General features: G+C 51.2%; 1 protein-coding gene across 12 annotated transcripts in view; it reads left to right on the forward strand.

Annotated features, from left to right (window-relative positions):
• RBFOX3 (RNA binding fox-1 homolog 3) overlaps window positions 1-14,501 on the forward strand; it is a 519,986-nt gene that overhangs the window by 298,017 nt on the left and 207,468 nt on the right. For all 12 annotated transcript variants that reach the window (XM_030828188.1, XM_030828192.1, XM_030828193.1 and 9 more), the window contains one exon: window positions 206-310. The gene's annotated coding sequence lies outside the window, so the exon portion shown is untranslated. Of the gene's footprint in view, window positions 1-205; window positions 311-14,501 lie in introns of those variants that run through there.

Genomic DNA, 14,501 nt, shown 5'->3' on the forward strand with positions numbered 1-14,501 from the left:
CATGAGGTGGTGGACAGGGACACCTTCTTACAGCTTCTCCCAGCCTAATGCATTCCTGTTTGTATCGTTCAAAAGACATAGTGCCCGTGACACTCTGTCCTGTAATATTTCCAATCAAGAGTGCGGGAGAGCGTGCGTCTGATGCACTCCAGATATTCAGAGATTGAAAACTGTTTTGTTCTCTTGTTTTCTTTTTAAAATGCAGCGTGAAGTTAGAACAGCCAGAGGAAATTCTGCCACCATTTTCCCAGAGCTGGTCTGCAGCCCCTCCAGCTGGGAACCTGCTCCTGAATCATCCCTCTGCAAACAGGTATGAATCAACCTCTCTACGCAATGCTTTCTGCTCTCGCCGAGCTGGTTCTCAGATGGGGGCTTCTCCCAGGCCTCGGGGTGCCCACCGCCATGGGGAGCGATGCGTAAGGCTGTCGGCAGGAGGAGCTTTGGTCTGCAGAGAGGAGGGTCCCCACCATGGGGTTCCCTAACCCCTCTGTGCTTTTCACCTGCCCTTCCCCAGTCCCCTCACTAAAATGCAAATCAGCGAGTGTATAATAGATAATTAATAGACTGATCAGCCAGCAAGGGAGGTAAGTAGATAAATAATTTTAATTATCCTTGGGTTGCCCATAAATTCCCTCACTGCCTGTTTATTAAACTCTATTTACAGGAGTCATTTATATTGCATGTCATTTCGCCTCCCCTGCCTCCTGGGTGGCTCCCACTGGGGCTGACCTAGGGTGGAACAGCACTGTGTGACCACAAGATCTGCTGGTGGAGCTCGTCCCGGGCACAGGTGTCAAAAAGCTTTGCCCAAGTGGCCAGCTGGATGGCAACAGGGCGGACGCACTGCTCACGCGAGGCCCTCCTTCTGAGCCCCGAGGTGGCCGCAGCCTATATTTAGGCCTGAGTCGGAAACCTTTATTATACTTGGCACCTGTGCCGTAGGTATGAGCTCATTCTTCTCCCCGGGGATGGCCTTAGCCTATTAATAGCCTTGGCTGAGGTTCCCTCCTTGCTCCGAGTGCCAAGAGAGAAAGTGGGTTAATAAATATCAAAGAAAACTCCCTCAGAGGGCCTGGGGCCAGACTCTCCCAGACTCTCCAAGAGTCGTGGATGTCAGGCCCCAGACCAGGAGAGGGGTTCCCTTTTCCCCCAGCCTCTCATCTTCCTCCTGACAGAGGCCCAATGCCCAGGCTGGCAGGTCTGAGGATCAGGCATGGCAAAGCTCTCCCAGGTGCCCGTGGAGCTGGGGGCGGAGGAGGACACCTGGCACGGGAGGCCTAGGAGGTTGGCTCAGGTGGGGCTGTTGGTATCTGGGCAGCCGAAGGAGGGAGGTAGGGAGGGCACCCTGGACCTTCTGGCACCTTCCTTCTTGCCTGCACCCTCTCACGTCCTTCTGCCGACTGAGCAGCATGGAAGGGAAAGGGAAGAAGTGGCCTCAGGATGGCCCCTGAGGGAGACCCCACCCTCATCCTCTCCCAGGCCCGGAGGCTGCGGCAGGAATTGTTTAGCCTGAGTTGGAAACAGTAAGAGAAGGGAGCCCCAGGAACAAAGCAGGGAGGAGAGGGGCGCTCCTGAGGGCAGGTGTGCCAGGGTGGGCAGGTAGCAGGCTCTGTTGCACTGATTCCCTTGATCAGACAAATTCCAAGGGAGTCACACGCGTGCAGGCCGTGGCTGGCGTTCTGCATAGATGTGTGAGCCGCCCTGGCCTGGCACGTTGTCACCTAGCACTGCTGAGTGCCTTGGGTCGGGGAAATGTCTCACAGCCCCGTCTCATTTACTTTCTGCCGTTGCCGTGCATGGGTGCTCTTAGCAGGGCTCTGGGAGGTCACGGCCACCCGGCTGGGAACTGGCAGAGCTGAGGCTCAGACTGGCGTTATCTGGCCGCAGCAGCCGCTGCCTGCAGGCCTCGGGTCAGGATGTTTTCTGCAGAGCATGGGGCCCTATCGGCTAGATTCTGTCTGTGCTTTCTGGCTTTCACCCACTGGACATAAAGGCAGACTATGGATACTGCTGCTTTTATGAAACTCGACGCTGGCTGAGCTCTAGCATGGCAGCCAGTGACAGCAGAGTCTGGGCAGCCTCCAGCCACTGGCTGGCACAGCCGCTGCCCAGGGCTGTACGCTAGAGGCTACGGCAGGTCAGCCCTGGATGGTTAGCCAGGTTGTGCACTCTCTGCTGGTTGTTCTGCTCTCCTTGGAGGGAGGCTGGCTGCCCACAGCAGAGAGGGAATTCAGGCTGAGCAAACGGAAAGTCCTTTTTAAGTTTCATTCAATGCAATTAAAGTCTGAAAAATGGCCCAGCGGAGGCTCCCTGCCCTTTCAGGAGTTTGTTCAGCTCAGAGCTGTGCAGCTGGTCCAGCCCCCGCCCCAGCCCACACAGGCTGTGTGGGAGGAAGACGCAGGGCCAAAGGAGAGGCAGAAAGATCTGACCGTGATCTCCCCAAAGTCTTTCTCCCCTGTTCAGGGGCTCGCTGGAGGAGGCGGCCGAGCCCATTTCATGTCCGTCTGTCCAGAGGAGGCGGACAAGGGGGCGGGGCTCTGCCCTGCCTTGGGAAATGGAGACGGAAACACGTGGCTCTGAAACCAAACAGCAAGCCCCGCTGGGACAGCTGTGAGTCGTCTTCCTTTTTCTGATTATTTGGTGGACCTTTTTAGGGTTTCTTATCTGATTCTGTTTTGGGGAGTTGGGTGGGTGGAAAAGACAAATAATGATTGAAAGGCAGGACAAAACTGATCTCAGGAATAGCTATGACGGCAGGGCTTGGCTGGCTGCAGGGTTTCAAGGCCCCTGCCCGCACCTCTCCCTTTCCCCACCACACAGGCAAGAACCCTTTACTGACTCTGCTTCATCTGCCTGATCTTCAGGAACTGAGCCACCTGGGGCCACCATTGGAGGGGTTGATGATTGACTAAAAATAGCCAGAGCTGTGCTTCCTGCCCTGGCCAGGCGGCGGCCCACCCACCCTGCCCAAACAGCATCCTCTGAGAGCAGGGCCACAGTGGAGTCCACCCGGCCCTCTAAGGACAGGGCTCAGGATAGCGTCCGTGGAAAATGATGGAATGCCCCAGTGTCAGACACGGTGGGAGGGAGGAGCCGAGTGAAGGAGGTGAGGGATTTGCTTCTCCCACAGACACAAGCAGGTGTAAGCCAGACTCTGCCTCAAGAACACGGCACCCGTGTCACGGCCAGCTCTCCCTCATGTAACCCAACAGCCACCAGCATCTTCCGAGAATCTTAGAGTTCCAAGAACAGAGGTCCCGGGTTTGACTTCCATCCTCTTTTATTCTAATCCCATCATATTTTCTCCCCTGGGGTTAGGAGGATCTGGGGACCTTCAGCAAGATCAGTAATTTTCTTTTTCAATTAAAGTCAGGTCAGTATCTTTTTATTATTACACAAGCAATAGATGTTTTTGTGGAAAGTACAGACAAGAAAAACAAGGAAGTAACAATCTGTCAGAAATAACCGCAGCTCACACCTCGGTACATGTGTGATGTTTGTGTGATCTTCCAGCAATTTTTTTTAACACCTAAGAGTATGAAAATCCTTCTGCAAAAGCAGGATCATGCTATATATATATATTTACATGCATACATAGATATCAAAATATATATGTACATATATGCATATATTTACATTATATACAAATATATGTACATATATGCATATATATTTATGTGTGTATACATATATATTTTTTGTTTTGTAACCTGTTGTTGTTGCTAGACAGTATTTTCAGGAACATATTTCTAGGTTGCTATTAATCTCATTCTTCATGATTGAATATCATTCCGTTGCATAGAAAAACCATAACCTGTCCCTCAAGCCTGTCTGCAAGTACCAAGATAGGCATTAGCCACCAACCCTATTTCCAAAACTCTATGCTACACTCTGAGAAACTAGAAGATTAATTTTCCAAACAGGAATTAGAAAATGATTATTCACATTATAAAGGAGTCTGCAAACATACCCTCCAAAGAGCTCCTTTGAGAAATGGGCTCCCTGGGGCATTAACTTCCTATCATGGATAAAACCTCAAGTCACAGGCAGCTCCATAGTGGGTGGTGCATCTGACTTCATGTTCCTTCCCTCATGGAGGTCCTTCCCAGGTCCTCCAGATGCATGTGTGGCCAAGTACACACATGCACACACACACAGGCAGACATTCACACTGCATACAAACACATGCACATTGCGTACCGCACACACAGGTGCATACACATACATGCACCTAGTGTGTGGAAGCTTCTCTTCATTGTCAGCTGTAAGGTGATGTTAATTAATTCACTATTAATCGCATCTATTTATCAGATGGTCTGCCCCTAGCAACCATTTCTGGGGAATAAACTATCATTTCTCTCTAAAGGATAAAGGGAAGTAGATGCTGATGAGTCTGGGCAGGTCAGTGCCCCCAGCCCATGTGACTTATTATTTCAGGAGGCAAAGCAGACAAACCTCAGAAGAGAAAATGCTCAGGGGACTTTTAATAAAATCAGGTTTAAAAGAAACCCAAATCCCTGGCCTGCAGGTTAGAGTCTGCAGGCTCTGCACCTGAAGGGGCACAAGGTGGTGAGCATCTTTGCCCTAACAAGTCCAGATGAAGACCCCTGAGACCCCCACTTCCCCAAGACCACTCAGAGGATGCCGCCCACAGGCAAAGTGTTTGTGTGTATATTTATGCAACCATATACCACATAATCAGTAAACATATTTCTGGTATATTTATGTTCAATTTCAGGTATACATATTTCTAAAATAATTTGGTGAATTAAAAATCATAGCATAAATGGACTATTTGAGACAAGGTCTCATTCTGTCACACAGGCTGGAGTACAGTGGCGTGATTAAGGCTTACTACAGCCTCTACCACCAGGCCCAAGCGATCCTCCTACCTCAGCCTCCCAAGTAGCTGAGACCACAGGTGCACACCATCAAAACCAGCTAATTTTTTAAAATATTTTTTTGTAGAGATGAGGTCTCACTATGCTGCCCAAGCCAGCCTCGAACTCCTGGGCTCAAGAAATCCTCTGGCCTTACATACCCAAAGTGCTGGGATTACAGGCATAAGCCTCCAGCCAAAATGGACCTTTTAAAGTGAACGACTCAGTGGCATTGAGTACATTCACCACCTCTATCTAATTCCAAAGCATTTCCATCACTCCAAAGACAAGCCCTTTACTTGGGAATATTTTAAATATTTTTTAAAGGCATCCCAACTACCACCAGCCAAAAACTTTGCAAAACAAGCCAAGTTCAATGGTATATGAAGCCTGGGACTTGGTATCATTCATTCATTCACTCACTCATTTCTTTCACCATCTATTTTTTTTCTTTTTTTTTTTTTTTTTTTTTTGAGACAGAGTTTTGCTCTTATTGCCCAGGCTGGAGTGCAATGGCGCGATCCCGGGTTCAAGCGATTCTCCTGCCTCAGCCTCCCAAGTAGCTGGGATTACAGGTGCCTGCCACCACACCCGGCTAATTTTTTGTATTTTTAGTAGAGAAGGGGTTTCACCATGTTGGCCAGGCTGGTCTCAAATTCCTGACCTCAGGGGATCCACCCGCCTTGGCCTCCCAAAGTGCTGAGATTACAGGCATGAGCCACCGCACCCGGCCAACACCGTCTATTTCTGTAGTGCTTACCAGGAACCAGAAACTTTTGGATGGAACCCTGGCTCTGTCTTATTCGTGAGTGATCCTGGATCGTGTACTTAACTTCTAGGCCTTGGTTTCTTATCCATGAAACAGGACGATAACACGCTTCTTGAAGGGCTGTTGATGGAAGGGGAGGGGTATTTATTTATAGTGTGTGAAGGAATCAGCACAGTGCCCGGCACGCAGTGAGAGCTCAGTGGGTACAAATGTCTGTTCACATTTGTTTTTCGTTATATTAGAATACACAGAGCAAAAGCTGACATCTTGACCATCTTTAGTTCAGTGGTATAAGTGCATTTACGTTGTTGTGCAAACGTCGCCACCATCCATCTCCTGAACTCTTCATCTTGCAAAGCTGAAACTCTGTTCTCATTAAATAATACCCCACCAATTTAGAAAGCACCACCTTCCCCCAGTCCCTAGCAGTCTCCATCCCGAGTTCCATCTCTGTGAATCGGATGACTCTAGGGATCTCACATGAGTGGGGTCACACAGTATTTGTTCCTTTGAGTCTGGCTTATTTCACTCAGCATAAGATCTTTGCGGCTCATCCACGTTGTGGCCTGTGTCAGGATTTCCTTTCTTTTTAAGGCCCCATAGGTTCCAACGTGTGGGTGGGGGAACCACATTCTGCTTCTCCGTCCATCCCTTGATGGACACGTGGGCTGCTGCCCCCTTTTGGCCACTTGGAGTAGTGCTGCTGCGGGTGGGTCTGAATTGTCTTGACACTGTGTGATGGAAGTTAGACTGACTAGGAAACTCGCTTTCCAGCGAGGTGCTCCTCCCCTGCTTTCTCACACGTAAAGGCAGAGCCCGTGAGACTGGCCTGCGGATGGCCTTTAGGTGAGCAGGGCCGGAGCCTTGTCAGGGCGACTCCGAGTGCCAGAATGTGTGGAGTACACCTCTGTGGTCTCAGTCTTGAAAACACACTTACCGCCGAGGCCATGTTCCCCCTGGCACTGCACGAGGCTTATCAGAGCTGCATCACCCTGGGAGACTTTGTCTCCTATTAGCCACTCACCCCAGAGGGGTTCCAAGTCCGGGTGTGGCCCAGATGGACAACTCGCGGCCCCAGAGGGCTGAGCCTATTAAAGGGCTTGGTTCACATGTGCAAAGTCTTTCTTGACATAATGGGCTGGGACCCAGAAAGTCCCATACATTAAGTGGGCTGGGACCCAGAGAGTGGCCTCTGAGGCTCTCCCAGGCCCATCCCAGCAGGGGAACAACTCCTAGCCAGAGGCTTCTCCCTGGGGCCTCTGTGTGTGAAAACTACCAAGGTGCAGGGACTGGGAAGGGGTGATCTGGTGACCCGCAAGATTTCAGGAGGTGACGGTGAGGAAAAAGGGCATGTTCTCCCAAAGTCAAGGCTGCAGTCAGGGCCCTGCGTCAGCCCTGGCAGCCACGCCTCCCCTGTTTGGGACTTTGTTTATAAAAGCTTTGTGGCCACCTAAGGAAGAATTTTCTGAAAAGGAAACACTGGAACATCCGTTTTCTTCCAAGACCCATTCATCTCTTCTAGAAACTTAAAATACAAGTGCAGCCCCGGGTGCCTCACCAAGGTCTCTGGTGCAGAGGCACACAGGGTCACGTCTGGGTGTCCCCCCAAAGTCTCGAAACGTCGGCTTGGAAACTAGATCCCCTGGGGAGTTCATCACATCAGGCAAAACAACAATAATAGTCACAGCAATATCATCTTTATCCGAAATGGTCGCTCCATCAGTTCCGGTAGAACATGCCAGTCCACGTTGCCCCGGCCTCCTGGTTCTGTCACTGACTGTCTGGTAGATCTTTCTGTTGTTCACGTTTAAGCTTATTTAACCCACAGATTCTCCCCTCCTCCAGGGTTTTCTCCCAAAGTCTATGTCCCTATTTCATTTTTATTAAGAAATCAAAGATTTTTTTTTTTTTAAATCAGGGCTGCAATTTAGCAGGATCACATCTCCCCACTTTGGATGGAATCACCCATTTTCCTTTCTGATTATTCCCATCTCTGCTGGATTCTGGGTGCTTCCCAGGGCCATGTTGGACGCTTGGGATCTGTATCAATTTCTGGGGGCCACAATAACACAGCGCAGACAGGGTGGCCCCAGCAATGGAAATTTCTTCTCTCGTGGCTCTGGAGGCTGGAAGTCCAAGATCAAGGTGTCGGCAGGAGCTGGGCACAGTGGCTCATGCCTGTAATCCCAGCAATTTTGGAGGACAAGGTGGGCAGATTACTTGAGGTCAGGAGTTTGAGACCAGCCTGGCCAACATGGCAAAACACCATCTCTACTAAAAATACAAAAGTTAGCTGGGTGTGCTGGCAGGTGCCTGTAAGCCCAGCCACTCGGGAGGCTGAGGCGGGAGAATTACTAGAACATGGGAGGCGGAGGTTGCAGTGAGCCGAGATCATGCCACTGTACTCCAGCCTGGACCACAGAGCGAGATGCTGTCTCAAAAAAAAAAAAAAAGTGTGGGCAGATTCCTTTGGAGGCCTAATCAAGGAAAGCCCGTGTAGGGTATTGAGGAGCTGGCTAAACAGAGATGCTGGAGGCGGGGAAGTGGCCACTCCCCTTGGCATGTAGATGCCGTCTTCTCTGTGTCCTCATGTGACCATCCCTCTGTCTGCATCTGTCCTAATCTCCTCTTCAGGAGACCAGTCACTTTGGATTAGGACTCACCCTAATTAACTCAGTTTAGCCAGATTACCCCTTCAAAGTCCATATCTCTAAACACAATTGTCCATTGGTATCCACAGGGGGTGAGTTCCAAAAACCCCATGATCTGACGATGCTCAAACCCCTGGTATGAAATGGCACGGCCTCTGCATGTAACCCACGTGCAACCTCCGGTACCCCAGGTATGAAATGGCGCAGCCTCTGCATGTAACCCACGTGCATCCTCCCGTACCCTGGAGATCACCTCTAGGTGACACACAAGGACTCATACAATGTAGATGCCACGAAAATAGCGATGACACTGTATTTTTTCACTTCTGTTATTTGCATTGTTGTATCATTATTTTTATTTATTTTTCTAATACTTTTGATCTGTGGTTGGTTTAATCCATGGATGCAGAACTCTAAGATCCAGAGGGCTGCCTGTACAGTCCCATTTTAAGGAACCAGTGGTTAGGACTTCAGCATAGGAATTTTGAGGGAACAAAACTCAGCCCCTAACAGAGCCTGATGCCATCCGGGGTTGTGTCTGGGTGTGCTGGGCAGGGTTTGCCAGGTTTGCTTTCAGGAATGGGACCCGCCCTCACATCCCACCCTCTCTGGCCTCTGTTTTGCCAGCACCGAGATACCACACCTGGCCTCTTATTTATTAGTTCATTTCCCATGTCCCTCCCATATTTCCAAGACCAGCCGCATCTGCCGCCAGGGAGGATTTCAGCAATGCTGAATCCAAACAAACCTCTCCAGTTACAGACTCGCGCCCTCCCGCCTCCCAGCCTTGCATCAGCAGGCCGCCGCCACCCAGCCCTGATCGATCGTGCCACCAGCACAGTCTGTTTGCTGCTGTCTTTTCCTGCCATCAAGGTCAACGTCACTCGCATCCAGCAGCAGTGGCGTGTTGCAGTGATGCCCACACCACAGCCCTCCACCGTCTTCCACTTAATTTGTTGAAAAACCACACCAGCTCTCCCACCACCCCTGACACCTCAAACTCAAGGTGTGTAAGTGGGGGCAGTGTCAAGAGGTGGGACCCCCAGCTTCCCCAGCTGGACCCTGCCTGTGAGATGACCCTCTGATCTCAGGGGGCACCTTCTGACACATCACTGGCCTGGGATGGCTTCCTTGGCAGGTTCTGGGGCTGCCATGTCCTGCTGTTCTCCTGGTGTGTCACGTTCCACCAAGCATTGACTTGGCGACCTGGTGGCTGCAGAATCTTTCTGACCCTCTCCATCAAGTGAAGCATTGGCTTGCTGACCGCTGCACCCTTGGTCATGCTGCTTCTTGGCCTGGAAAGCCCTTCTTAGTCAAAAGTTGCTTGTATTCTGATATTTAATCCAGGTGTCCTCTCCTGGAGAAGCTAGCCACAACTCTCCCAGCGCCGCCTCTGTGCTTTCTGCGCTCACTCATCATGAAGCCAGCCTATGCCTCCAGTCTCTTCTCTACCAGGAGGGAGCAGCTAAAAGCCGAGATTTGTTGCAATTTAGCTTTGTCCCCCACCCACGCCTTCACAGTGCCCGGCACTTATTTGGTGTTTAATAAACTGCCCATTAAATGCAGACGTAGCTCCTTTCCCCGGGGTATTGCTCGATGGAGTGCTGCAAAGTAGCTGCAGATGCTTTTCTGACTTCCAGAAGACATTTCCAGTGCTACTGGGCTTGCTTGGTCTGAGCTGGCTCACATCTACCTTTAACTGTTTGCTCTAAGATGCTGCTGAGTGCAATGACTTAACCCAAATGCGTTTCATGTTTGCTTGATGGAGAACTCTCCACAAGGAGAAGCTACCAGAATGGGACACTAATACCCATTACATCTTCCCAGACACATGTGTTGTTGGTAATTCATAGGCTTTTTATTTTATTATTTGACTATTTGGGTATAGTCAGACAAATAGGCTTTTCTGCTCAACTGTCTAGAACAATTTCTAAAGAGTAGCTGGAGTGAGGTGGGGAAACACCCAGTGCCTCAGTCACCCTATCTGCTCCTGTGGCCCAATTCCAAGGGCATAACTTCCTGAGAGCCACCCCCAAGTGGGCTGGGACCTGTGGACTGGTCAGTGTGGCCGACTGTGTTTATTATGAATAAACCATGACTTGGGCCTGACCCCCATCTCCCTGGGAAAGGCACACTGTGCCCTGGCCTGTGGCCACCGGCTTTGTGGCAGGCACCGGGCCAGATTTCCAGTGTCTATCCTACATCAGCTTTGCTTCTTTCTCCTGGAGGCCAGAGCCCAGCCTGCTCCTGGGACCCTGGGATTGCTGATTGGAAGGGGTCTTAGTGGTACCGGGAGATGGCCCGAGGAAGCCACGTCACCAGGTAGAGATGAACCTCACCTGCTCCACTAGTTACCCTTGGGGCTGGCCCGGGATGTACAGCAGCACCCCAGCTTTGGTGCTTCCCAAAGGCACACAGCCCTCCACAGGGCTGGCTCACATGAGGGGCACCTTGGCCATAGATAAGCTTGCCTGGGAGGCTGGATCCCAAGGGGCCCATGGAAGGAGCACTCACTAAGTCCCTAGGTGGGAGTCCGGGGTGTTAGCTGTTTGCTGGGAGTCATTCTTATTCAGCTTTTATGTGACCCCAGTCCCCAACTCATGGCTGCTCAGAGAAGAGGAGGCTCTGCCAAGCTCCAGACGAGGCAGGTAGTAGGCCTTGGACATCACTTTAAGAAAATGAACAAACACAGAGCAAGACACTGGCCAAGATCAGGAGGAAAAAGCCAGAGCTGCTGGGGAGAGGAGGGGCAGGAGGAGAAAGTGAGGGGGAGGAGGAAGAGGAGAGGTAGGAGGAGAGAGGATGAGGAAGAGGAGGAGGAGGGTGAGGGGGAGGAGGAAGAGGAGAGGTAGGAGAGAGGATGAGGAAGGGGAGGAGGAGGGAGAGGGGGAGGAGGGAGAGGGGGAGGAGGGAGAGGGGATGGGGAGGAGGAAAAGGAGGAGAAGAGAGGAGGAGGAGGAAGGGGAGGAGAAGCGGGAGGAGGGGGAGGAGGAGGAGGAGGAAGGGGAGGAGAAGTGGGGAGGAGGAAAAGAAAGAGGAGGGAGAGGAGGAGAAGGATGGAGAGCAGGAGGAAAAGAAGGAGGAAGGACAAGAAGAGGAGAAGACAGAAGAAGAGGAGAAAGAAAAAAGGAAGAGGAGGAAGGGGAGGAGGAAGGGGAGGAGGGAGAGGAGGGAAGGGGGAGAGTCTACAGCTGGTGTGTGTGGAGGAAGCAAACCTCCCAGGCTGGAGGCCAGGTATGGACTCTTCCGTTGGGCATTTTCCTGGGAGCCTGGCTCCCGAGGGAGGGGTTAGACTGGGGCTACCCTCCTCCAGTCAGGGGACTGTGCCTGTTCTTCAGTGTGTCCCTTTTGCTGACATTATCACTACACTCATCATTTTTATATGCAGGTGTAACATAAAGTCGGCCCATAGAGCAACAAAACACAGCCAGGCTCTGGCGAACAATGTGATTATTAAGTAATGAGATGAGTCCCTCAACCATATAAGAAATCAAAATCATATTGTGTGTGTGTGTGTGTGTGGTGTGTGTATGCATGCGTATGTTTGTGGCTTTTTGCAGGGTGGGGGTTAAAATTTTCTTTTAATTTTTTGCTGATGGCAGGCTATTTTTTAAAAAGTTCTTTTGTATTTTCCTTTTGCGTCTGTGCACTGGGGAGCCCCACAAATTCAGAGCTGTGAAATTTAGCTGTGTCAGCAGCCTGCAAAATGAATTGACATTAAACGCAACAGAAGTCTCTAATTCACCCCGTCGCTCCCCTGCCCTCTTCTATCCCCTTCTTGACACCTCTCCCCCAGATCCAGCCCCACCCAGTTGTAATTGGGAAATGGAAGAATGAAGGTGGCCGTCAGTACTGCTGGGCCACTGGGAATGACGCTGGCTCAACTATTATTTAAGTCTCATCAGTTAAGTATTATTTACAAATAACTGCCCTTCCCCACGCCCTGCCACAGACAGACCCAAACATACTGCACAGTCCCCACTCCCAATGCTGCCCTCACCCTTCCTCAAACGCACCCCATGCTTTGCAGCCAGGGAAGGGTAGGTACTAGATCCCACCCTCAAGCTGTGCCTGAGGAGCTTGGCTCATCCATCCTTGTGGGGTGGACACAGGGTGCTGGGGGAGCAGGGGGAGCTGACGGTGGGGCAGGGCAGGAAACCAAGTGTGATGTGGTGAGAATAGCTGAAAAGTCAGAGAAAAACAAATCAAACAAAATGTAAGCCAACAACTTCTGATCTTTCCATCAGCACCTGACTTTGCCCGCACTCAGACCCTGAGTCAGGCATTGCTCATCCCAGGCTGCCTGTGGGAAGCCCCTCCCCTTCCCTGAGTTGGAAGGCGCTTGCTGGAAAGGAATTGGCTCCCACCCAAAGTGGACAGAGCCGCCAAGGCAGCGGGCATCCCTCCCTCGCTCCCTCACCTTGCCAGGTTGTGCATTAATTTTTTCCTCCTGCTCTCCCTACAAAACGAATCTTGATTTAAGAAATCAGACCTGGCAGCTGTGTCTTGTCCTTAACATGCTCCAGTTGCCAGGGTATGGAAAATCTGCTGTGGGCAGGCAGGATTGCCTTTAAATGCATTTCTAGTGCTGTGGATTTAGCGAGGACGCACGAGGCGGATTTCATCTGCATGCTGCGTGGCTTATGGGCCCCAGCCACTGGTGCCAGGTCAAACCGTGGCCTCTGAGAAGATTCCCAAATCCAAGCATATTCCCTGTGGCCGTCTTCTCTCACATGGAGTCTCTGACCCTGGCCGAGAGTGTTAGGAAAGGCAAGCTAGACTTCAAGCGACACAGAAGCACATCACGATCGAAGTGGAAGATCACACTCCCGGAACTGGCCGCTGATTTCTTCCATAACAAGGTCTCACCCACCCCCAGAAGAGAATCTCTTCCTCTTAGGGATAAAACTTTAGAAAGCTCTTCAAATAAAGAGTTGGGAGGGAAATGAATTAAAGCAAGTGACAAGCGATCATGCTTTGGATTTAATGAAGGCAGATCCGCAATGGCATGAGCCTTCCTGAGCACTGGCCACTGTTTCCAGGTGATAAATGTGTGTCCCGTGAGGCATGGGGCAGAGCTGAACCAAGGCCTCCTCCACGCGGCCCCCAGCCCAGAGTTCGGCCGCGTGGCTGGCAGCGCCTCCCACCCGCGGGTCGCTGTCCGTGGTGCTGAACTCGTGCCTTCCCCCATTCCGCATCTTTCCTGTTTCTCCAAGAAGCAAAGGTATCTAGCGGGTCGTGGTGGCTCACGCTTGTAATCCCAGTCGCAGCAGGCGGGTCATTTGAGGTCAGGAGTTCGAGACCAGTCTGGCCAAAATGGTGAAACCCTGTCTCTACTGAAAATACAAAAATTAGCTGGGCGTGGTGGCGGGCGCCTGTAGTCCCGGCTACTCAGGAGGCTGAGGCAGGAGAATGACTTGAGCCCGGAAGGTGGAGGTTGCAGTGAGCAGAGATCACACCACTGTACTCCAGCCTGGGAGACAAAGTGAGACTCCATCCAAAAAAAAAAAAAAGCAAAAGGTGTCTGCTACCGGAGTACAGCACAGAAACTCAAGGCTAGAACTGGGTGAAAGGTATGCCCCATCGAATCTGATGAACTTGCCCTCCAGGCCAGGATTCTGCTGACGGATCTTAAGTGCAGATAAACTGTTAGGGAAGAGCAGCGGCTTGTTGGAGAGGAATAGAAAACTGGTTCAATTTGCTTTTCTGACTCTGTAAGGCAGGCAGGTGGCCCCAGTTGAAGCGCATAGTAGGCTGCAGTATGAATCTGCACCTGCTCTGTATGAATCTGTACCTGCTCTGGAAGTCGGACAGGTGACTCTGTGAGACTATGCCGTTGCTTCCCCTGCCCTAGCTGACCCCATGCTGGCCAAGGCTCTTTCTCAGCCCTGTTTCATCTCTCCATCCTGTAACAGCAGCTGGGGCTTAAATCCTAACCCGAATGAGTCCCCGACAGCCTCCCTATATTTCTTTTCTCCTTTATCTGGCTTATTTGTGGACAATGCCACTGCTACAGGGCAGCCTTCCTGCTTATCTGTCAGCCCCCAAAGCAGCAGGTTATCTAAAGCAAGAATGGCTCAGGCTGTGCAAGTGACTCATGCCTGTAATCCCAGCACTTTGGGAGGCCAAGGCAGGTGGATCACCTGAGGCCAGGAGTTCAAGACCAGCCAAGCCAACATGGTGAAACCCCATCTCTACTAA

Source organism: Nomascus leucogenys, chromosome 14, assembly GCF_006542625.1.
Source record: "Nomascus leucogenys isolate Asia chromosome 14, Asia_NLE_v1, whole genome shotgun sequence".
Taxonomy (NCBI): Eukaryota; Metazoa; Chordata; class Mammalia; order Primates; family Hylobatidae; genus Nomascus; species Nomascus leucogenys.